The following is a 23,704-nucleotide window of genomic DNA, read 5'->3' on the forward strand; positions in this document are numbered from 1 at the left end:
TCTATTACGTCGTACGTATACGTAATATTGGTACTATCCAGGTATCTTTATTTTTTAGTTAAGTATTCGTTTTTGCATGGATTGACATGTTATCAAATATTTATTTAAGTGTAATTATTGCAAGATTAGCTTCCACCCGCTATCTTCAGCCACCCGTGAACATGATGCATGTAACTGCGTCGAAATATCGGGAGCTCATAAATAATACAAAAGGTAATCACGGTCTATATCCCGGTCAATATGTCTAGAAAAATGAAATAGTCAAAACTGACGAGACACACCATAGTCACAATAAATATATTATGAGACTAGATTATACTACTGAAGCAATGAGCTATGCCTATATTTCCTTGCCTGGCCTGCAAGCAGTGCAAGCTCTAGGTATACAGTTGCAACTACGATGCAATATTTCCGTATCGACGCGCTTTCCTTACGTACAAAAGCCAAGTATTATAGAACTCTAACAGCAACACTCTTATCAAAGCAACAGTGGCCCTTATGTCCTTGCAATAAGGTTTCAAATTGTCAGTTAACAATCTGGACGACAGTACTTACGAACGCACTATCTATGAAGTGAATAAATAACCTAGCTAACCTCATGCGGCCATTGCGCCTGCGGCCTTTATCCAGCAGTGGACGTCTTTCGGCTTAGATGACGATAATTATGATGAACCTCACAAACGACACTGAGGCCTTTTGAGCATTGTCTGCGAATAGTCTAGTCGGTGTTCTTTCCAATTTGAACCTTTCCAATTTGAACTTTGTTAACTATGCAATAAGGTGGAATTCTGAATGCATAAGACTACACGACAAATCTAGCAGGCTCAAAGGGCGCAATCAAATCAGTTGCTCATTTTGTATGCGACGCATGTGCTCATCTCTGCTACAGGCTGTCGGATCTATGGGATGTTGGAAGTTTGGTAAAATTGTTTAGCTACTAAAGGGGCCCACTGACTATCAGTCCGCCGGACGATATTGGCCTGTCAGTTGTTCGGAACTGTCAAATTTTTGTTCTAACTGACAGGCTTATATCGTCCGGCGGACTGATAGTCAGTGGGCCCCTTTAAATATACTACAGTATGGGGTTAATAAAATAATGTTGTACATGTTTCTACTAAATGGTCAGGAAAGCGCATGCCTATACAGTTGCAGGCATCCATATGCTAAGAAAGCTTTTCAGACGATATAAACGCTGGTTTGAAACCAGCAAAAAAAATAAAAAATAAAGGATGGTCATGGGTAGGTACAGACAGCAGCCGAGCGACAGAGATCGAATTGATTATCACCTACTGCTAGGCCGATGGCAACAAACCGACTTTAATCAGAACAGTTGTTCGTTCAAATGCTCTTGTATGGAATGTTTGATAATGCCATTCTAAATGCGATTTCAGTTGCTATTTAACATTATTTCGTATCAGTTCGTTGATTATGCGTGTTGCAAGCGCATGTCGCAAGCTAAACTTATATGGAACCAGACGAAAGAAGTTGCCTTCTATACGCCGCGCCAGGTTCAAACCAGGAATTAAATCAGTTGCTCATTTTGTATGCGTCGCACATGCTCATCTCTGAGGGACTGTCGAATCTATAGGATGGGATGTTGAAGTTCTTCGAGTTTAGGAAGATCGCGTAGGTATATATATGTGTGTGGCGTTTCGTAAATGGTAGTTATTTGGTATTTCGTACAGAATTAATATTGATATGTAACTTTTGTGTTCCAAGAAGTTAAGAACATTATTGAAACTTTGAAACACACTAATTGCACACAGTTTTGAAACCCCCAAAAATTGCAGAAACGGTAACTACACCGGTATCACTCTAGGTACTGACTGATATGCTAATTTCGGTGTGAAATTGAAAGGACTATTATAATAATATAAGCTAACCTGACCCCACCAATGGCGGGGTGAATTGATTGGCCGGGACGGTATCGGCGACGGTATCCGACCGCTCGGAAACAGCGTATTATTCGCGAGTTCCGGCTCGGCGTCGGCGGCGGCGGCGGCGGCGGGCGGAGCGTCGTCACCATCCCTACCGGCGGGATCCGTGTAGCGTAAAGGTGACTAGTTATAACACATCGGTTACACGCTAATCCTGGCGTCAGTTCAGTCCATCATTCTGGTCAGATGAAGAGAGAATTATATTGTAACACGAACTGATGGACTAATGAAAATTAAATCCCACCAAAAACATTTTCATGTAAAATATTTGCCAAAACGAAACCATAAGGCTTGCACTGTCAAAAAGTTATCAGATCACATGTAGAGCCAAGCTTCTAACTCTACAAGCCCTAACTTCACAAACTCTACACCTTAGTCAAAATATGTGGCTTGGCCGTTTCGTTACTACAAGTACCTACAGTACAGTACCTACTTAAAACAATAAAGTAATGAACAGTGAATACATATTTCACCTTACGTTCATGTGATGATAGCGAAACGTCCAACACAAAACAAAATCTGACTTCTCTAACATTTACACGCGAAATATACCAATAGTAAAGAATACGTATGTATTTAAGTATTTGTTATATTACATATAATCTGAGTACCCACAACACAAGCCTTATAGAGCTTACCGTGGGACAGTCAATTTGTGTAAGAATGTCCTTATAATATTTAATATTTATTTATTTAAACTTATAAATTTCATTTCATTCATTCATTTCATTTCATTTATTCATAAACAATAGCTTCTCATCCACCATTTTCTTTTTATACATTTTTTTAACAGTAAAGCGATAATTATCATAGCACAGGCCTTTTTTTATAATGTCCATATTAGACCACAAGACTAAAGGTACTGTGTTGCGCTCTGTGTCCAAACAGCGACTGTGTCGTTATTTTATCAGTCTGTTGTCAGTCTGGACTGATCGTGTAATCGCGTCCATTTTCCATCATTCTGGCATCAGTGAAAACTCGAATAAGACTTATGACTGAACTGACGCCATAATTAGCGTGTAACCGATGTCTAATTAGAGCATTCTAGCGAAATGTGTTTTGATAACGCAACTCTTTTGTTTTCTCTATGAATTATGATGGTGGTAGTGGATAGATGTTTTGTAACAATAGTAACCAAAACCAAAACATTGTAACATTTTTAAATCCAGGCTATGGAATATACCATCAGTCGATCAGGCCGAAATTCGGCTTCCAAGCCAAAGCAATTTCAAGTAATTTAGCAGAGAGTAATAGAATAGTGAGACTAATAGAATGCTGCAGCTACGCTTCTAACTTCCGCACATCACTTAAGCACAGATAGGTATACAATAATGTTACGTAAAACACATTTGTAATTAAAATTACTTTGAATGGTTGACGACGACTCTTGCATCCATTCAATTCCGGGATTGATTGACTGAGATTGTATCAGCGGCTCGGAAATGGCGTATTTGCCACAGTTGCAGTGTGTGGCGTTGGGATTAATCTCGCAGAGGGTTATCGCGACAAACTTTACCTCGCAGTTTTGTACACTGCGAAAATATTTCACTACTCAGATAGAATAACGTTATGACAACTTTAACTTTTATTCAAAACTAGCGACCTGCCCCGGCTTCACACGGGTTACACAAAACTAACAAATTATACACCTAAACCTTCCTCAAGGATCACTCTATTGATAGGTGAAACCTGCATGAAAATCCGGTCAGTAGTTTTTGAGTTAATCGCAAACCTACAGACAGACAGACGCGGCGGGGGACTTTGTTTTATAAGTGTAGTGACAATTTTGATCAGTTCACAGCTCATAGCCATTTATTCATTTAATGCCGGAATTGATTGGCTAAGATAGCAAACGGCCGCGCGACGATTTTGAAGCGGCGAGTTTTCCGCGGCGGCGGTGCGTCGCGCCGGAATCGATCCTGCAGAGGGGGCTGTCGTGGACTCGTGGCCGACTCGACTGGACTTCCAACTTTTGCGCACAGCGTAAATAGTTCGGAAAGCAATGATGCCAATGATGCTACTATAATAAGCACGTTTTACTGTATGTATAAGTCCTACGAAAAAAACAGTTGCCTAGCTTATACGTATTCTCTAGCTTTGAAGTAGCTTCCGGCATAATTAAATATCTAGTATCGGATAGTTGGCGACATCGCCCGGGGACAATCTGCGCTAAGCGTTAGTAAGCTGCATTGTCTAGCCCTACACTACACTAGATAGCTATCAATGTGTCTCTCATGTCCTAGGCTAGGGTAGGTAGCTACCGAACAATGCGACTAGGAACGAAGCGAAGTATCTAACGATATGCGCTTGGATATTGTTGCGTCAAGTCTTTGTGTTCATGTTCAGTAACTTCAGTTTCGTTGGCTGTGCTTTGACAATCGGGGGGAATACCACAAATTTTCAGATTATTCTTGTATTTTCATTTCAGTCTGCATTATCTGCATTTCAGTATGCAAGCATTGAAGGAAAATCATAACGTAAATTTATATGTAGCTATTTTCGCGTAACAATGATTGAAGTTATTAAATTATTAATTCCTTTGAACAAGTCTTACATCAAAGGATAGATACTGCCTAACTTAAGTAAGTACATCGCCCATAACCAATCACGAGGTATTTTTCCACTGTACCAAAAATGTGGGCATTTATTTTACCGATTTTCTCAACTTTCGGGAACAGGACCTAATAACCCGGATCGAAGTACAGTTGATGTATTCTTTAGTTGTTAATTTATTTTCCCTTGTGTTCGGCATTGACATTAAAGAAGTGTCGACATCGAATCGAAAGCAAAATAAAATAAACCGTGGTATCAATTCCCCCTTGATTCCCCCGATCACTAATAATAATAATTCCTCATTACGATATCCATCCGTGGGGATTTCCGTCACGGAAGCTCTTTATTCAAATTTCGATCCATACGCGTGTTACCAGACGTTACAAATTTTCGTAACATGTTTGAAATTATGTTATTTTCTAATTTAACCCTTTTCCCCATTCCCCGCCCGCTTCTTGCAACCTTACCTGAAGAACTGTCCCAGGCACTTCGCACTAAGTAGTTTTCACAGCAGAGGCTGCCATCAGACCTTCTAACCAGTAAGGAAAACAGGCCTTAGAAATAAAGTACATTACATAAGTCCCAAGAAACTCATTGGTACGAGTAGGGGTTTCAACAACCTCTAGTTTAAAACTTACACGCCTTTCCTCTAGACCAGCATTTCCCAAACTATTGTTCGCGACCCATTGGTGGGTCGCGAGAGAATATTGAGTGGGTCCTGAAATTACTAGGGAATCTTGAGTGAGCGTTATTATCAATAATATTTTATGCCCCCTTTTGAAGACGGCCAAGTAGAGGTCCCTGGCAGTATCTGTTAGGGGGGTCGAGGCCCAGTCAACTTTGGGAACCACTGCTCTAGAATACTAGTTCCTTTCAAGGATTACATTTTATGGAAAAAAAACATCTCACTAAATAGAGTCAATAAAAAATTGATTAATGTTTCATTGTTGTCGGTTGTAAACGTTGACGAGACAAAGAAACCAAAATAGAAAATAAATGGCGTATCCCCCCAATCACCAATTCCTCATTACGATAACGTTCCTCGGGGATTTCCGTCGCGTCGCGGGGGTTCTTTCATGAAAATAGTATCGACGGCGTACGAGACGAGTACGTAGCGTCTCCGCATTCTGACATTACTGAGTTCCTTCATTGGTCGAAAGGAAGAGATAACAACACACACAACATTGTTGTCTTTATTGTTCCCCAACAGTTTAACAGAGGCTCATTTTAAAATCGGTCCCGATGTACCCGTAGTGTTGGGCTCAACTAGTTAAAATTTTTAGCATTTGTTTCATCAAGGGGACTCCCAACTTAACCGTCAGGAGCAAAAGACAAATGAAAATCTCACTAAGACCTATTAGTAGGCATAGCCCTTAATTTACAAGAAGGTCATATAATTGATTAAACTTTAGCGTATTATTTCAAAATTTACGAATTGGTATAGCGCACTAAGAGTAATTTTTAAGACGTTTTTTTTTAAGTTCGTTTATACGAACTTAAAAAAGCCGATTTTTTTTACTTTAGGACGGTTAACGTTGGTACGTAATTAACGCACCAACAGTATCTTCCACCCTCGGACACTTTTCAAAATAGAAATATAATCCGACAGTTCAAAAGTATTTGCAATAATTTAATTGTTCTTTAAAGCATTATATACTTTCATATGTCTTTTTGTTAAGCAATCAGAGAATGCTATTTAGATGCTGACTGTACCAACCTGTATACGTACTGCTGTAGTGTTATACTGCTAAAGTGCTCATACACGAGTTCGCCAGAAACGAATGATTGCATTAGCATCGCATATTGCAAATAAACCTGAGTGCACACAGCACAGTGCAGTACCCAATCGAGCAGTGGTGATCACGGGGGGCGGGGGTAAGGGGGCGGGGGCGGGGGTCATCACCTCTGTTTAACTAGTATATACTGGTACAGTACATATGTGCAAGTTGTAACGTTTTCTCATAACACAACAAAGTGATACTTATCACGAATAGCTCTCGCCTGTTTCACCACCCCTACATTTGCCGCACATTGCATGTCCGACCAATTACAATTTGACGCTAGGTACCGTCGTTACTTATCGGCCCAGAAATAAATTGTCAGTGTCAGTTAAGTGTCAATTCAATTGTCATCGAGGTGAAATAGTGGGTACATATATTACTAGCAGTTTTTAGGGTTCCGTAGCCAAATGGCAAAAAACGGAACCCTTATAGATTCGTCATGTCTGTCTTTCTGTCTGTCTGTCCGTCCGTCCGTATGTCACAGCCACTTTTCTCTGAAACTCTAAGAACTATAATGTCGAAACTTGGTAAGTAGATGTATTCTGTGAACCGCATTAAGATTTTCACACAAAAATAGAAAAAAACAATAAATTTTTGGGGTTCCCCATGCTTGGAACTGAATCTCAATAAAAAAAAAATCATCAAACCCATACGTGTGGGGTATCTATTAAGGATAGGTCATCAAAAATGATATTGTGGTTTCTAATATCATTTTTTTCTAAACTGAATAGTTTGCGCGAGAGACACTTCCAAAGTGGTAAAATGTGTCCCCCCCCCCCCTGAAACTTCTAAAATAAGAGAATGATAAGACTGGAAAAAATATATGATGTACAAAACCATGCAAACTTCCACCGAAAATTGGTTTGAACGAGATCTAGTAAGTAGTTTTTTTTAATACGTCATAAATCGTAAACCGCAATTTACCTTTCACTCACGTTTCACACAAAAAATACATTGTTAAAATTATGTAATGTACGGAACTCTCGGTGCGCGAGTCCGACTCGCACTTGGCCGGTTTTTTCATTTTGTCTTTTGACATACATACCATATTTATTACCATAAGTATTTGGGTTAAATCAGCGTATATATATGCTTGACAAGTACACATACGAGTAGATAGGTACATAAACGGCAATATAATATACGTGCAATGCACTAACGCTGCAAGCAGATCTATTGTAATAAGATATTTTCCACGATATTAGAAAATTTGTGATCCTCTGTTCCAAGAAGTTTGGAGCTTATTACCATCCCTCTCTTATCCTTAATGCGTTCCTCTCGCCGACGCCGACGCCGATCCTCACTGAAATGCTACGCCATAAGTACTTGGTATGGTTTCAAGTTTTTCTCAATAGTATTTTGTAAAGTAAACCATCTGTTGTTAGGCCGTGGCCTAAAAACATTTGGAGGCGATTTTTTTTTGCTTAACGTTAAGCGTTAGTGTTAAAGTTATTAATATGTAAAAGCACTTAAGTAAAAATAAAAGTCATCATTAAAAGTGCTAAGCGTATTTACTTAACTAGTCTAAGCTTAAGCTGACTTTATACTGACTTGAATAGAACAAAGTAAGGCAGCGTCATTTTCATATTTACTTAAATTTGATATTAATTATGACATTTCATAATTGACATTGTAAATGCCATGCAGTTAGCTTAGTGTTGGTCCGACTACTCTGTAAAGATTCAAAAATGTAGTTCTTATCAAGCGAACTAATAACAATTTGTAATTTTGATGCTACCACGGAACGCAATACAAAATATACCCACCCACATACATACCGCCGGTTGTTTACCACTACTTGAGTTGCTGTATTCTCTTTGTTAGGTGTGGTTTGTATTGTATTGTATTGTATTGTATACATAAACTACTAAAAACATCGTAGCCGACAACATGTAAGTACTTCTGCGGGTATCGAAAATGCTTCGTAGTTGAGAAACGACAATGTGTTGTCACGACACATTCAACACTGTTGTGATTAGCGCTGAACGAGTCAACACGACACGAGGTTCCCTCCGATTATCAAAGATAATCTGTTCCGTGTGGATAACTAAGTACTTACAGGGACCTTTTCCGTATAATGAATAGAATTTCGTCACTTTTTTTATTTGTTACCAATCCCTGTGATCAATAAGTACCTACTTACGCGCTAAGGCATCTGCTACATACGTTTTTATTCCTATTCCACCAATTCCTACGTCTTCCTCAATAAATTGGGAAAACCACGAAAGCATTAATACCAATTCTCAATGCATTTTCTTTCACCAAACCTCACTACGATAACCTCTAAACCTGGTAGAGTAGTAAAAGAGCACATACTTCAGCGAGATCCATGTCAGTGGGGGATGACGTCACAAGCACTCGCGCACGTCCGCCCGGCTTGCAGGCGCTCGCCAAACTGCCGCCCCCGCCCCGGCCCCCGCCACCCCAAGCACCCAGCTGAGACTTTTTTCCGCTTTAGAGATCAGCCCCGATAGATTTCGCGAAATAAATTAAATCACACAGGCTGTTCTTTCAATCGATAGCCATATCCCGCGAGTTGAACATGTAGGATACTAACCGGTGTTCTCCAATACCGACATTGCGAACCAATCTCATAGAAAACTTGAGATCGGATTGGCCAAAATGTATCAATTAGCCATTCTTAATATTTCGGGATTGATTCCATAATCGTTCTTCATATATCGTTCAATATGACCCATGGCTTTAAAAGCTTTTGCCCGTATAGAAATCATATAACTAAATCGACAGCTTTCCGTTGCTACTTCTATAGTTACGGTAAGGTAGTAGACCTTTTTATTTTTACTTCTATCATTAAGATTCTCGAAATAAAAGATATCCTATGTTATGTCATTGTGTTAATTAAAATTATGAGCAAAATGTACGTCGCATTTCTCGTAAGCCTAGCTGTTTACCTATTCGTAATTGCTTGATTGATATATAATTTTTATACGATATGCCATGAGTATGAGCTGCGCTGTTGCACCCCACACCGTTGCATAGGTACTCACCATTGCTCACTTCCTACATTAGTAAACTTAACAGTTAACAACTTACAGCTCTGCTGACAAAGGATGCAATGGTCCATGTTGTATTTTGCATTCCTTAAACACGATTTCGATGATGTTTTTACGCGCAGCTAAGTCATAAACATTGTGGACGTTACTGAACTACGTATGTGGACTTAACACATCAAACACATTATATTGGTTCTTAACACATTCCTCGCTAACGCATCCTCGCACATTTCTGGTGGAGACACAGCCTTGAGCGCGAGACGTCTTTTAATGCTCTCTCTAGTGTTAGACACTGACCTGTCTGCGCTCAGACTATGCGCAGTAACTGCAAAATTTAACGCATTCAATTTTCAACCTTGTGTTTTTTTTAAAAGGTACAGAAATGAATAACTTGGCACGTGTAGTTACTTTAAGAGAAATGCTTTCCCTCCCCCGAATTCTTAAAAGACCTATCTTACATTCGGGGATGGTTCAAAATTGATACCTATGGCGTAGATGATACGGCTTATTTACGGTTAAGATTAAATACGGAAGAGCTGTGATAAATGAACGATTGTAAAGTTAGCGATGGCGCTTCCGAATCTAGGGCCGCTACTCGATATTGTTTTAACACCTCCTGACATTGCTAATCATGTCATGTACCACCAAAATGAATATTTCCCCTTACTGGAATCGAGAACATAGAACACTTTTTGCATGCTAAGATTAATTAATCTTTTGGCATAGAATAAAAAATTAAGTGTATTATTTTTTGCCTATTTCAGTCTGTCTATACACGGTGGCTAAAAAATAAGTGCATTCCAGTGCATTCCCATTGCTAGGGAGCTTTTGGGATTATACTGAGCAACTTTTACTATGGGACCAACCCCGAAATCGCGAAAAAAATTTTAGCTGTTTCATACATTTTGGCTGGTCCATTTTCAGGAGGGTAGGTACCTAATTTTTATTTGCGATTCCTTGGTGGGTCCTAGATCCCAAAGTAAAAGTTGCTCAGTATAATCCCAAAACCCCCCTGGCATGAACGGGAATGCACTTATTTTTCAGCCAACCTATATTATACCTATATTATTTTGTATAATATAGATCATATATTTTACAAAACCCTAATTTAATGATTTTGCTGAATTTCTTCTGACAGTCTTTCACAAAATTTCATCCATATATTTATGGACGTAAATCCAGGGTAAACCTATTTCTATTTAGAACGTACGATCACAGCCCGCCAGCAGTAAGTATGGATAATATAACTAGTAGGCAGGAGCAGGAGGCGGACGAATCGCCTGATGGTGCGTTGCCGGCCTTTAACATGGAAATACGCCCTTTTCTTGAAGGTATGAAGGCCATGAAGGGTGAACCTTCCTGTGGTGGCTATGGTGGCTAATTGGTGGTTGTTCACTACTTACGCTCTACCGTACCTATTGGTACCTATTTATGCTAATATAATTGGTACCTAGTTAGCACTAATAATATATCCTCTTACTCGTAATCCTGCTTGTTAAATTCGTGATAAAAATGATAACAGCCGCGACACGACTCAGACAAGCCGCTCTCATGAATTATTAACGCGACTACACCGAGGGCCCACCACAAACCACTTCCCTCCATCGGTCGTCTATTTACCTCTCTATCCGAATAGGTACATACGCGAGAGCGATAGAGAGGCAGAACACGAAAGTTGAACTGTCGATGTTCGCGGTAGCCCTCTGGCGAGACTCATCGCCGATGCTAATGCCGCGGAATATTTATACAATTACAAGTAAATCATTAACGGGGCGGGGGGCTGCTGCGCGGTGTAAATGTAAAGCCTAATGTCAGAGACTGCTCAATAATTAAGACTGTTAATCTCCATACAGATAGACGGTCATCATTTAAACTCTTGGCCATATGGCTTCAACGCAATTCGTGAGTCGTTTAACCAAACGTATAGTCTGTCCGTTTTGCTAAGATCAAGTTCGCTATAGTAAATCTATTGCGAACTTTATCTTAGAAATCGGACAGGGTAATATAGGTACCATACAATAAAATACAATACAAATATTCCTTATCGCTCATCAAGGATGATACACAGATTATACGTATAAATAAAACTAGGTATGGTAGACAACAGCCGATCTTATCGCTAAAAAACGATCTTTTTTTGACAACCTTTGGGTACCGTGCCATAGATTTCAGCCGTGATATTATTTGGAATATTTTGCACTTCTTTGCGATATTTTACCCCTCATTCATAAAACTTAGCAACATCCTACTAACTACTGTTAATTTTTGTCTTTCTAACAAACACAATGTAAAACTGATTGATAGTGGCGTCATCTACAAGAATTAAATAAAGGCTGTATTATTCACGTGTCTGTGCTACTACTCAAAGTAGTCTAAGCCCGCCTGTGAAGCCCGCTGATAACTTTTGCATAGTTATTTGAATAAGTCCGCAGCTTTACATTTACTTTTGATTCTCGACGGCATTCAATAAATGATATTTAGGTATGATGGTATGTTCAAAAGCGCTGGTAGCCCGGCGCTGGACTGGCGGGATATAATTATACAGCTTCCAAATCGGAGGGTTTAGATTCGAGTTCCAGTTCGATTATTGAGTTTTTGGAACTTAATCAACTATAGTCCTTGTTAGTGAAGGAACACACGGAAGCATATCGGGAGTCAATAAGCTTGCAAAAATATAATGTTTGCCGTTAAACAGATAAATATGGCAACTGCATCTTGTGTTAAAGTAAGCCGAGGCGAACTTACAGTCACATGATTCCAGAAGGTTTGCTCGATAGACCTACTAGGTAGCCAATCGAAAACTTTGGCATATTGTCCTCGGCCCACTTTATCTTCAACAGACTGCCCACTTGTTTAATTTCGTACTTCGCAGAATTTTCAATAATATGCTGTACTCAAATAAGATGGTAATTATTCCTCGCATAAATTACTTTCGACCTTTCCGTCAATGTCTGAGGTTAACAATAGGTAAGCAATACCGCGTCAAATGGAGCCGACCTCGACGACAACCAAACAAGTAAACAAACAAACGTCGATGAAAGCGACAACAGCCAATAAGGCTTTGTTCTCTAAGCCAGTCTAGGGTTGCCATGTTTCCTATTTTACGGGGAAACCACATTCGAAATTCGGGACTCACAGTTTGAATTCCGGACACAATGATTTTGTGGTGTTTACCTGAAATCAACATATTTTTCAAGAAAAAAATCAACACAACTTACTTAAAAGTACCTCGTTAAGACTCATATGCATTTTCCCATTTGAGACATTACCATAGTAATCGAGAACGAAATGAACATTTTTGTTCTCATCCATTTTTTTTGTAGTTATAGCCTTCTTAAAAATTACTTAGTGTTTAATTAGGTTTTTGTTTTAACAATCCAACTTCGGGATACAGATGTACCGATACGGAACATTGGATTTGATTTCCCAAATTTTGGGACATGGCCAAAATCCGTTCATAGCAGATAATTGGGAGCAAATTATTCGGGATGTGTGGTCACCCTAATCCTGTCACTGTCGCTGAATATTCGCTTTACATCATTGTAACCAGGTTATTTTGGTCTTTGAAATCGCAGACTCGTTAAGGATCTCGAGCTTGGCTTATATAATGGTTTATGTTTATATGAAGCGAATAGTATTTATATGTAAATGATGGTAATAATGGACGCTTAAATGGGATGTAATTCACAAAGGCGTTTACGTCAGTAGTAGAAAGCACAGTACAACTTTGATTTCCAATTTCCAATTACGAAGACATTTAAGCCAGGTACCTAGCTACCATTTGGGGCGGTTCTTTTTCTTCTTTTCTGGTTCCGTACCTCAAAAGGAAAAAACGGAACCCTTATAGGATGACTCGTGCGTCTGTCTGTCTGTCTGTCTGTCCGTCTGTCACAGCCTATTTTCTCCGAAACTACTTGACCAATTAAGTTGAAATTTGGTACACATATGTAAGTTTGTGACCCAAAGATGGACATGTAACGTAAACATATTAATTTTAAACACGGGGGCCACTTTTGGGGGATAAATGAGAAAATTAAAAAATAAAGTTTGTCAAATTATATCGTGTTACATGTCAAATGAAAGAGCTCTTTGTGAGAATCTCAAATATGTTTTATTTATAATTTTAAAGTAAATAGTTTAGAAGTTATTCAAGAAAATAGGCAAAAAACGAACATTCCCCCCTTTATCTCCGAAACTACTAGGTCAAAAATTTTGAAAAAAATAACTCAAAATAGATCTTTACCTATAGATCACCAGAAAACCTATTAGAAATGTGCAGTCAAGCGTGAGTCGGACTTAATTACTTACTTTTTGATCCGACCCCTACGGGTTTTTTTAAGACATTTCACATAAAAGATACATTGTTTAAATTGTGTAATGTACGGAACCCTTGGAACGCGAGTCCGACTCGCACTTGGCCGGTTTTTGATAACGAAACCTTGATTTCTATAAGAGGCAATTTCCTTATTGAACGCTTATTTTACTTATATGTACACAAACTGTTAACTATTGTCCACAGAAGGGCTATCTTTAATTTTTTTACATATGTATATGATGTATATATTTGCTTTAGTAAGTTTCGAATATATAATGAATTATTTTACACCTAAATATAATGAAGAAAAGACTATCTACGCAAACTAGTTATGTAAACAAACCTCGAATGAGTTGTCAATCTCACGGAGCAGTAGTAGACTGTTTATGAATGTGGGGGCTGCATGCATGTTAGTATCGTAGGAGCAGAGGTCGCTCCTTTCATCACGCTCGTTTTCAACCACTCTTCAACTTTATTACTGCGCTGTTGTGTTTCCAATGAGTCTTACCCTCGGGCTGTAATGTGGCAAGTAGCCACTTTCAGAGTCTAGCAGTAACACACTGTGTCAGCGCAACCTAACTTGTATATATAGGCTGGTATCTAGAGAATATACGTTCTTATGCTATCACACTTAAGGTGTTTCACTACATACTCCCTAACACTGCTCGAGACGATATATAACGAGATCCATCTTGTTATTTGTGGCGAATCAATGTTACGAGACCTCGAGGTTTAAAACTATGCGTAAAATTTAAACGGATCATTCGTATAATTTTGATGACGTTTCGCTTAATATGTTACGATCAACTGCAGCAGCAGAGCAGGAAGACAGAGTTATGCGAGGCAGGGTAGCTCCTGTCTAGCGCTTCCGTTGCCAACTGCTTCAAGCAGCTGCATAAGGAGGAGTGAGGTTGCCAAACGGACTCCAGTCTCTCTCAGCGAGCAATGAAAAAAAAGCTTAGTCAAATAGGTTAGATGATTTTATGTTCGTTTGTAATGTATCTATGAATGACATTGAAATTCGACACAAAATAGAAAATATTGTGCGATCTAACCTCTTTGGAGTCCATTTTACTTGAAAAGATTATGGTTAGGAACAAAGTACAAATAGAGGGTTAGAGGATTATCTGTCTGTCTTTCCAGTATTTTGAAAGTTGTCAAATTAAGGGTTAAGTTGATATTTAAAATAAGTATGAGTAAAGTTGGACGTAATACTGGGCGCGGCGTGAGCAGCTACAGTAATGTCCCCCATATAATAAGCGCGAGACGCGTGCGCGTGCGCGTGCGGTGCGTCCCATTCTCATGTAAATGTGCAGTAGAGATGGGGCATCAATGACTTTTGTAACATACGAGTTTTATGATGCGTAACAATGTTCGCGTGATCTGGTTCTGGCTTTTGTATTTTAGACTGATATTTTTTTCTTCAACTGTATGTTTTTTTTTGTAGGTACCTATATACTTGTACATGCTGCGATATATTGAAATAATATATGCATTAGATTAAACTAATTAAAGACAAACTAAAGACAAACTAAATAAAAACTCTAAATTGGAAACAACCCCTTTTGTTTACCTAGGCTTAGACCATGTGATGGGAATCAACGTATGTGTGATACGATTTAAAATAGTGTCTTTTATATTGTCGCAGTTGAGAAAATGAAGGGTGTTAAAGACCGACTAAACTAACTTTGCCCCGACTTGAATAGAACCAAGCAGTTTTATTATTATGAACGTACAGTTCATTCATTCTGAATAACATTGCCACACTGTAATGACATGCAAAAATGTCAAATGATATTTTATGACACAAAGTTAGCTTAGTCTGACTCTAATTTGATCGAGAACTCTCGTTATGCTGCAATATTTCCACTTCAGATAAAATAATTCGATTTTATTTCTAGGTAATAGGTACTGCTCAAAACAAACCTAATCGACTTTTTTATGTGATTTGTACAATATGTTACATTACATGTTTATATTCTATCTTTGTCTTATGTTTGTATACAACTTAGTTTTAGATTCATTAAGGTTTTTAAAAATGTTGCCACGCCCTAGTAGGGTCCATGTGTGTACTGTCTAATAAAAGAACCAACACCTTGTAATACCATGGTTGCGATAAACGATTATGATTATGATTGATTCTCTAAAATCGAACATAAGGACCGCTGAATCGTCTAAAATCAAAGGAAAAAGTGACGAGTTTTCCGGCCATTACGCAGTATATATTTATAACGATTGGTACCGTGTCCCCTCCCTACATCGAGCACTACCTATAAGTAAGCTACGCGCCTCAATCACTGCACTGTGCGTCGTGAGCCACTCACTACACCTCGCCACTTAGCGATGCCTCGCCTCAACTCGCTTCCCTGCCTCGCGCTGGCTCTCATCATAGCTTTCCTGGCTGTAAGTCTTTTGTCCGTAGGAACCGTTCGGGCTTCGACTGACTTTACTAGCGTTACTGATGTTGCTACAAATGTATGTTATTATCTGGATTTTCGACATTTGCGGCAGCAATGCAGTCGACACCAATGTCATGCCGCATTGTTGAAGCAGTAAACCTGGTGCATGCAGTATGAATCATCCAGTATCACCTTTAGGGATTTTAATATTTACAAAGTTCGTTGGACTACTTATCTTAGCGCTACCTTGCACCATCCCACTAACCCGGACTTAACCGGTTAAACCGTTAACCCAGTGTCAAATTGTATTGATAATCATGGTAACTCCAGGCTTGTTAACCCCGGGTTAGTAGGATGGTGCAAGTGGCCCTTAGACTGATGCCTCAAATTTTTTCAATGCCCCTAATATCTTGTAACAGTGACAATAATATGAAATTTCTAGTGGATTCTATATTGATGATCACTGTATAATTGCAATATTTACATTTTGGGATTATATCCGATGCATTTTCAGGTTCAGGCGGAGGGGCGCGCTTTCTTCGGCACCGGGTCCTTCTTCCAGGATGCGTACGTTTAATGTGTTATAGCTCTGGGAATTTTCGTTGAACTTTTCAAAAGAGCGCTATCGTTTAACGACTTCCTATATAAATTGAAAGTACTTTTCCCCTCACTAGCTCGGAAAGCCTTCTTTTATCCTTTAAAACAAGCGGGTAAAAACGCATTTTATCCACTAGTGTGGAAAGTAATTTGACCTTGGATGGAGCGTGTTTAAGTAGCTTTTGACAGATAACAAAACTACCAAACTCATAATAATAGTTCGTTCGATATTAAATTAATAAAAAATACCTTAGCTTCATTTAATGATTTTAAGTCATAAACCTTAGAATTCCATAAGAAACATTTATTTTTATTATGATGTTGAATATAATTCTGAACGCACAAGTTGAGTCGATGCAATTTCAAACTAATCGTCACATCGTCAGAAATGTCACCATTGTCAACTTCAACTTCAAACATTTTACTTTAAAAAATTTCTCACCGACTCCGACTCACGTAAAAATACACAACTTCCAGAGAAAATTGCAACAAGATTGCTAATGATTGACATGTTACTGCCATAATTATATCTGATAATAAATAACAAATTAAAGTTCAACAGTGGAATGTACGGGTACTCATCGGGGGGCTAGCCGCCGGACATTCATTACACGATATACTCCATATAATTATCTTAAAAATAACACTTCTATTGCCTTGTTTCTAGAAGCCTTGTTAAGAGTCGACAATTAGGCACTATATGGAGAGGCCAATGACTATAGCAGACACCATATACCGATAGTTATTCTACATGAGTTGATGAGATCATCATCTTTAGTCTCTCTAACTAAATGTTATAATAATTCAAAAGTGCCCCAAAAATTGTGGAATCCAATTAAAACATAATAAAAAATACTAAATATAGAAGCGCTGGTGGCCTAGCGGTAAGAGCGTGCGACTTTCAGTCCGGAGGTCGCGGGTTCAAACCCCCGGCTCGTAACCAATGAGTTTTTCGGAACTTATGTACGAAATATCATTTGATATTTATACCAGTCGCTTTTCGGTGAAGGATAACATCGTGAGGAAACCGGACGAATCCTAACAAGGCCTAGTTTCCCCCTCTGGGTTGGAAGGTCAGATGGCAATAGCTTTCGTAAAAACTAGTGCCTACGTCAATTCTTAGGATTAGTTGTCAAGCGGACCCCAGGCTCCCATGAGCCGTGGCAAAATGCCGGGATAACGCTAGGAAGATGATGATGAAAAAATACTAAATATTATAATGATAGCTAAATGAGTGATCTGTGTGTGGTGTTTCGTTTGCAGCCAGCTTAACAACGCCACGACGACCGGACTCGGCCTGTTCGGATCGTTCCTGGAGGCGCTGGCCTCGCTGCACCAGACACATCACCACCTCTCCAGCTGTGCGTACTGCGTACCATGTTCCATAGTACACACTGAACACAAGGCCTACCGCGAACCACAAGCGAAGTTTTGCCCCTCTGACGCACTTTCAAATTCTTACGTAAGTGCGACAGGAAGGCAAAATTTTATTCGTGCTTCGCGGTGGGCCCTCTTTTCACTGACAATTCCTAACCGTATTTGATATACCAATTTACCAATGGTCGTGTGCAAAAAATTATGATAAAAAATGTTTCCATGTTGACAGCGTTCGTGAGCGGCAAATGAGAAGCGCTGCCGCAAGCCGGGGGCGGGACGCGGCGCGTGGAGATATGGCGGCCGCAGGTGTCCTAGTTATAGAGAGTGCTGCATACACGCAGCCGCAGCCATACCAAATGTTAACTTGATTAGGTCCCATTATGTAAATCAGGGACCGGCCCGCTATCCCTTATCGGGGTTTTATAAGGGTATTGCATAAGGCTTAACTCACCATACCCTTTGCCAGACGAAACCCTTTGTTTTGGTTTTAAAAACCCTTATATAAAGCTACCACATTTGAGTAATCGGTAGCCCAAATACCCTTACAAAACCCTTATCATCCGCTCACCAACACCTTGCATATTGCTTATAAGGGTTAGCCTTATAAAGGGCTTCCCTTTTAGCATATAAGCGTGCTAATTTAAGTCGTCTACCTTGTTCATAAAGCATACATTACTTCGAATCCGAGCCATCGTCGGCGGCGACGGCGGCGTTCTTTGACTAGGCAAGTATTTTCTTTCCTTTTCATACACTACCGTAGATATATACTAATCCTGTCTCTTTCACGCAAAGGGAAACCTTTATAAAAAGCGCTTAAAGATAAGGGTAACCCTTATTAAGAGCTAGCCTTATTTTTGGTTAGCTTTTCGGTAAGGGTTAGTCAAAGGTAAGGGTATGAATGTGCTTGCAGCTCAAAAGGGAAAGTCTTTCAATGTGTTAGCCGTGTTTAAGTGTCGCCCTTTGAAAGGGTTTTATCGCGGAAAGGGTTGTCCGGTCCCTGATGTAAATACTTAAATACTAAATAAAGTTATAGTTAAATAAGGTAATATGTGTAAATAAATCTTTAAAAAGTTTCTTATCAAGTTTTATTAAGAATGTCAAAAAAATATAACAAATTTTTGGCTCTGGCCATAATTCCTCTTCTTTGAAAATCGTCACCGCCATGCACTACAATAGGGAATGTTACCCGAAACTCTGCGTAGGGGGCGCAACGATTTTAACGCAGTACAAGTGTTATTAGGACGTCATCATTTCATAGAAGTTTGAAGTTTAAAATAACACTTGCACTGCGTCTGCTATCAAAATCGCGGCAAATTTATCTTGGTCTGACTCTAACTTTGCCCTTTAAGAGGAAAGGGGACGGCCGCTTCTCCATACACGCTGACTTTTTTTAGAAACGTTTGACTTTTTTTAGATTTTTCGATTATTGTAAAAATTAGGAGCGAAAAACAGATTTCATACAATTTTTCTTTTAATGCTTCTAACTTATAATAATTAAAAATTCTAAAAAAAATGAAACGTAGGGGCATAGCTCTGCTGTGGTTGATATACAACTAATTGTGTCAAAATGTTTTCAATTATATTAATATCCAGAGAGGAAAGTGAGGACTACGTCCTCCACTTTCGTCTTAATAGTTTGCACTACTTGCCGCTGGATGGCGTTAGTAGTTACTGTTCAGGCACATTTCTTCAGATTTTGGAAGTCACGAACCACAAGCTTGCTCCTTACGCTGCTGTTTCAGCTGTCCAATATCTTTGTCCAATGTGTATTGCGTCTCACATTTTGATTAATGAGAGAGTGAGACGCAATGACATTGCCATTGGCAATGGCATTGACAGATTCTGATGACCCTTAGATCGGTTCCGCATACTAGTCGTGAAAAAAGTGACATTGCTAACTTTCTAAATCTTAGTATTAGGTACTCAATGAAATTTGTATCCCACCAAAAACATTTCATGTAAAGTGTTGCCAAGACTAGGCGCATAAAGCTTTTACACTCAAAAGCTATCAGATCCCGTAGTAGGTACCAAGACTTACTCTGCAAGTCCTAACTTTATAAGCTCTAACTGTATAAAGCCAACATCTTGGTCAAACGTACAGTACGGCTTGGCCGTTTCGTTGCTGTCAAATGGACAATTTGGACAATCCCTTACTGACACTCAGAATTTGAAAGACTTGTGTTACTACTTTGTACAACAAGTCCACCGAGGGAGTGTTTATGTGACTGCAACGAAACGGCCAAGCCGTACTGTACGTTTGACCAAGATGTTGGCTTTATACAGTTAGAGCTTATAAAGTTAGGACTTGCAGAGTAAGTCTTGGTACCTACTACGGGATCTGATAGCTTTTGAGTGTAAAAGCTTTATGCGCCTAGTCTTGGCAACACTTTACATGAAATGTTTTTGGTGGGATTCCATTCATTTTTGTAAGAGTTGATATACCAGCTAGAAATGACAATTATTCGTTTATAGAATCTACGATAATACAGAATCATGTAAACAGGCATAATTTAAAATATTTTAACATTAGATTTTTATAAAACTTATGTATTGCTAGCGCTATATATGTAGGGCCTATATAAATTATAAGTCAGGAATTTTATGTATTATAAATTGTATGTTTCTAGAAATTTTAAAGCATTATTACCATAATCGGAATTGTTTTTAATGAAGTAAGCGTTAGTGAAGGTCTCCGATTCAGCTCACTCAATCGATTTTTGTGAATTTTGTGTTTATGTTTACGACTAAGACGGAGTCATTGTAGATCAGCGCCTAAAGAAGTAGCGGTTACGATATCATTCAGCATTTTTTTTTCTTTTTAAGACGTGTTCTATCTACATGCAAACATCTAATGCAGAAATTTTATCTATTTAGATATTTAATTCTTAATGGAGAATAAGTAGCCAAATTTCACCTAGGGATCTAGATACCTTGGTGTGTAGGTACATACCTACGTGTTATCGTGGTGCTGTTGGAAAACCGCGGCTTTGTAGTGCGACGATTAGTTTGACATTTTTTTTTTTAATTAAAATTTGATTTTAGCGACTGCGAAGTTCGCGCCGTTCCATTACTCAACTTATTTTCGCGAAATTTTGTAAGCAATTTTGACGCAAGTCAAGACGTAAAAAATTCTGGTATATACCTATAAATTAGCTCTCCGAATATGCATACATTGTTACGGATCTTACGGCCGCGTTACTCTGGTGTTTCGAGATCTCTACACGGCGCGAGTTAACAATCGTTGGGAACTGTTTGATGGTACTGTGACATCCGAAAACAAAAAGTACAGTTTTATGTTTTTTTCTAATAGGCTACACTTATTTAATTAATTTTTAATTAATTTATTTTACAATTTATGTGTGTTTACTAATATATTTTTAAGAACTGTAAACTAACAAAATATGGGCCGATCAGACCTGAAATAAAGATTTTCATTTCATTTCATTTCATTATTTAGGCTATGTTCGCGAGGTTCTACAGCTCACAGAACCTCCCTTGTGTTTAAAGTTCACCATCTCGCGTCACCGCGTTATCCCGGCATTTTTAGCCACGACACGGCTAATGGGAGCCTGGGGTTCGCTTGGCAACTAATTCCAAGAATAGGTAATAAGCGTAGGCACAAATTTTTACGAAAGCGATTGCCATTATTAGGATTAGTCCCGTTTCCTCACGATGTTTTCTTTCACGGAAACGCGACTGATAAATATAATTTCGTACGTAAGTTTCGAAAAACTCATTGGTACGAGCCGGCGTTTGAACCCGCGACCTCCGGATTGAAAGTCGCACGCTCTTACCGCTAGGCCACCAGGTCGTTATTCTTTATATTTGTTTAAAATATTCGATATCCTAAATGTCAAATAACTTACGCTTCTCAAATGCTACTGCGAACGGTAAATAGTCATATCATGATAGGAAGCTTACATTCACATATGACCTTTTATTTTCGGACGTCACTGCCGTCACTGGTGTGTCAGACAGAGTACTCAACAACTGGCTACTCGTAGGCGTGTAGATATCTCGGACCCACCAGTGTAACCTGACCGTAAGCTCCGTAACAAAATAAGCGTAATCGGAGAGCTTACTTATACCGGTTTGTTTAGCCCTTCACTCGCGTGTGATAAGTAAGCGATTTTAATATATTTTTTAAAGTTTATTACGGCGTCATCTAGTGTTGAGTAGCTGTATTAGATTAGTGTTAGGCGAGCTATTTTGAAATAATTAAAGAACAGATTATGTTTCATAACTTTGAAATTATATTTTAGACCGTGGTATATGTTACCTACAGTTGATATTCATTCTCAAAATGTCAACCGGTAAAACCCTATTGGAATGGAAAGTTGCTATTAATGTATGCCGCTAAAAAGCTGTCATTTCATATTTACTAGTTTATTAATTCGTGCAAGAAACAGCGCCAATATAGAGGGCGCTACCTGGCTGGTTTTTGTTCTACCTGGTTCAAATCTGTACTTTGAAAACTTTTTGTCTTTTTTTATCGTTGTTTTTTTATTAGCATTCCGATCACTGCTACCACACAAAATTTCACGATTCTAGGACTTCAGGAACCAATGTTTCCAGGTTTATGGGTATTTTTAGGTACCCCCATTTTAAGGGGTTGCAGGGCGAAAGTTACAGATTTCTGGTCACCATATGTGATTGCATACCGAACCATCTCTACATGCCAAATTTCAGCATTCTAAGACTTCAGGAAGTAGTCTGTATTTTCTATGACGCCAATTTCATGTGTTTCGGACAGTGAAAATTAAGGTACTATAAAATTTTAAGTATAATAGGTAGCTTAATAAAACTTGGTGTTTTTGATAAGTCTACTGAGTACATAGTATACAAAAAAATTCAGCTCTAGCATTGTCCAAGCCGAAACTACGAGGGTTCGAAAATACGGTGAAACGTGCCGAGAAAAGATATGCACTGCCTTTTGCCCTTTGTCTCGTCTTGGCGGGGGCACGGCCGTGCCCCCAGATATTTCTCTTCTTTTTTATTAAGGTGGTTCGATTTTCATACAAAATTCAATCTGCTTTAATTAAGGCACTACACACTATTACTACACAAATATTTGCTCATTTATCTACTTTCGAATATTCGTTTGCGCTAAATTAATAGAAAAACTTTGTTTCATACAGAAATCATACATAAATCAACGTAATTTTTTCATCAATTTTACGTATGTGTGTGTCACAAATGTCGTGTACAAATACGTTGCGTGCGGCGTTGCCACTCTATGACGTTGGCGACGTTGCCTGGCCGACCTGGCAGGATTTGCAGTGCCGTCATGTTTAGTGCATTATTATTTGACAGTGTTGACACTGACACATAGGGTCATGTTTATTGTGACATCAATTTGTTTGTATAAATTGAAAATGATAGCAACGTCTAAATCAAGTTACAAAAATCATCGGTGTTCTAGTCCGCGAAAATCCAGAAAAATTCAGACTCAATTGAAGCGGAATTCATGATGGTGAAGTTTCGTAAGGTAGGTACAGTTTCATTCCTTCATTGTACATTGTAATTTTCTCGTGCCGATCTTTTTAGAAAATAATTCTCACTTCTTCCGTAATGGTAGATATAAGCAGTGAACAATACCTATATAATGTAATTATTACTGTTTTGGTTGCCGAATAGTCAATGTGTCACTAACTCTAGGTTTTTTTAGGTATTGTGCAAAATGAAGAGGCATTCTTGGAAATATAATGTTTTCCTTCATTAGCCAGAAAAA

The 23,704-nt window shown here is 38.8% G+C and overlaps 1 protein-coding gene across 1 annotated transcript in view; it reads right to left on the reverse strand.

Moving 5' to 3' along the window:
• Window positions 1-8,679, reverse strand: part of LOC134751910 (uncharacterized) — a 95,687-nt gene extending 87,008 nt beyond the window's left edge. The window contains exon 1 of the mRNA XM_063687463.1: window positions 8,588-8,679. The gene's annotated coding sequence lies outside the window, so the exon portion shown is untranslated. The remainder of the gene's footprint in view (window positions 1-8,587) is intronic.
• Window positions 8,680-23,704: the final 15,025 nt, after the last annotated feature.

The sequence above is a fragment of the Cydia strobilella genome, chromosome 23 (genome assembly GCF_947568885.1).
Source record: "Cydia strobilella chromosome 23, ilCydStro3.1, whole genome shotgun sequence".
NCBI classification, from domain to species: domain Eukaryota; kingdom Metazoa; phylum Arthropoda; class Insecta; order Lepidoptera; family Tortricidae; genus Cydia; species Cydia strobilella.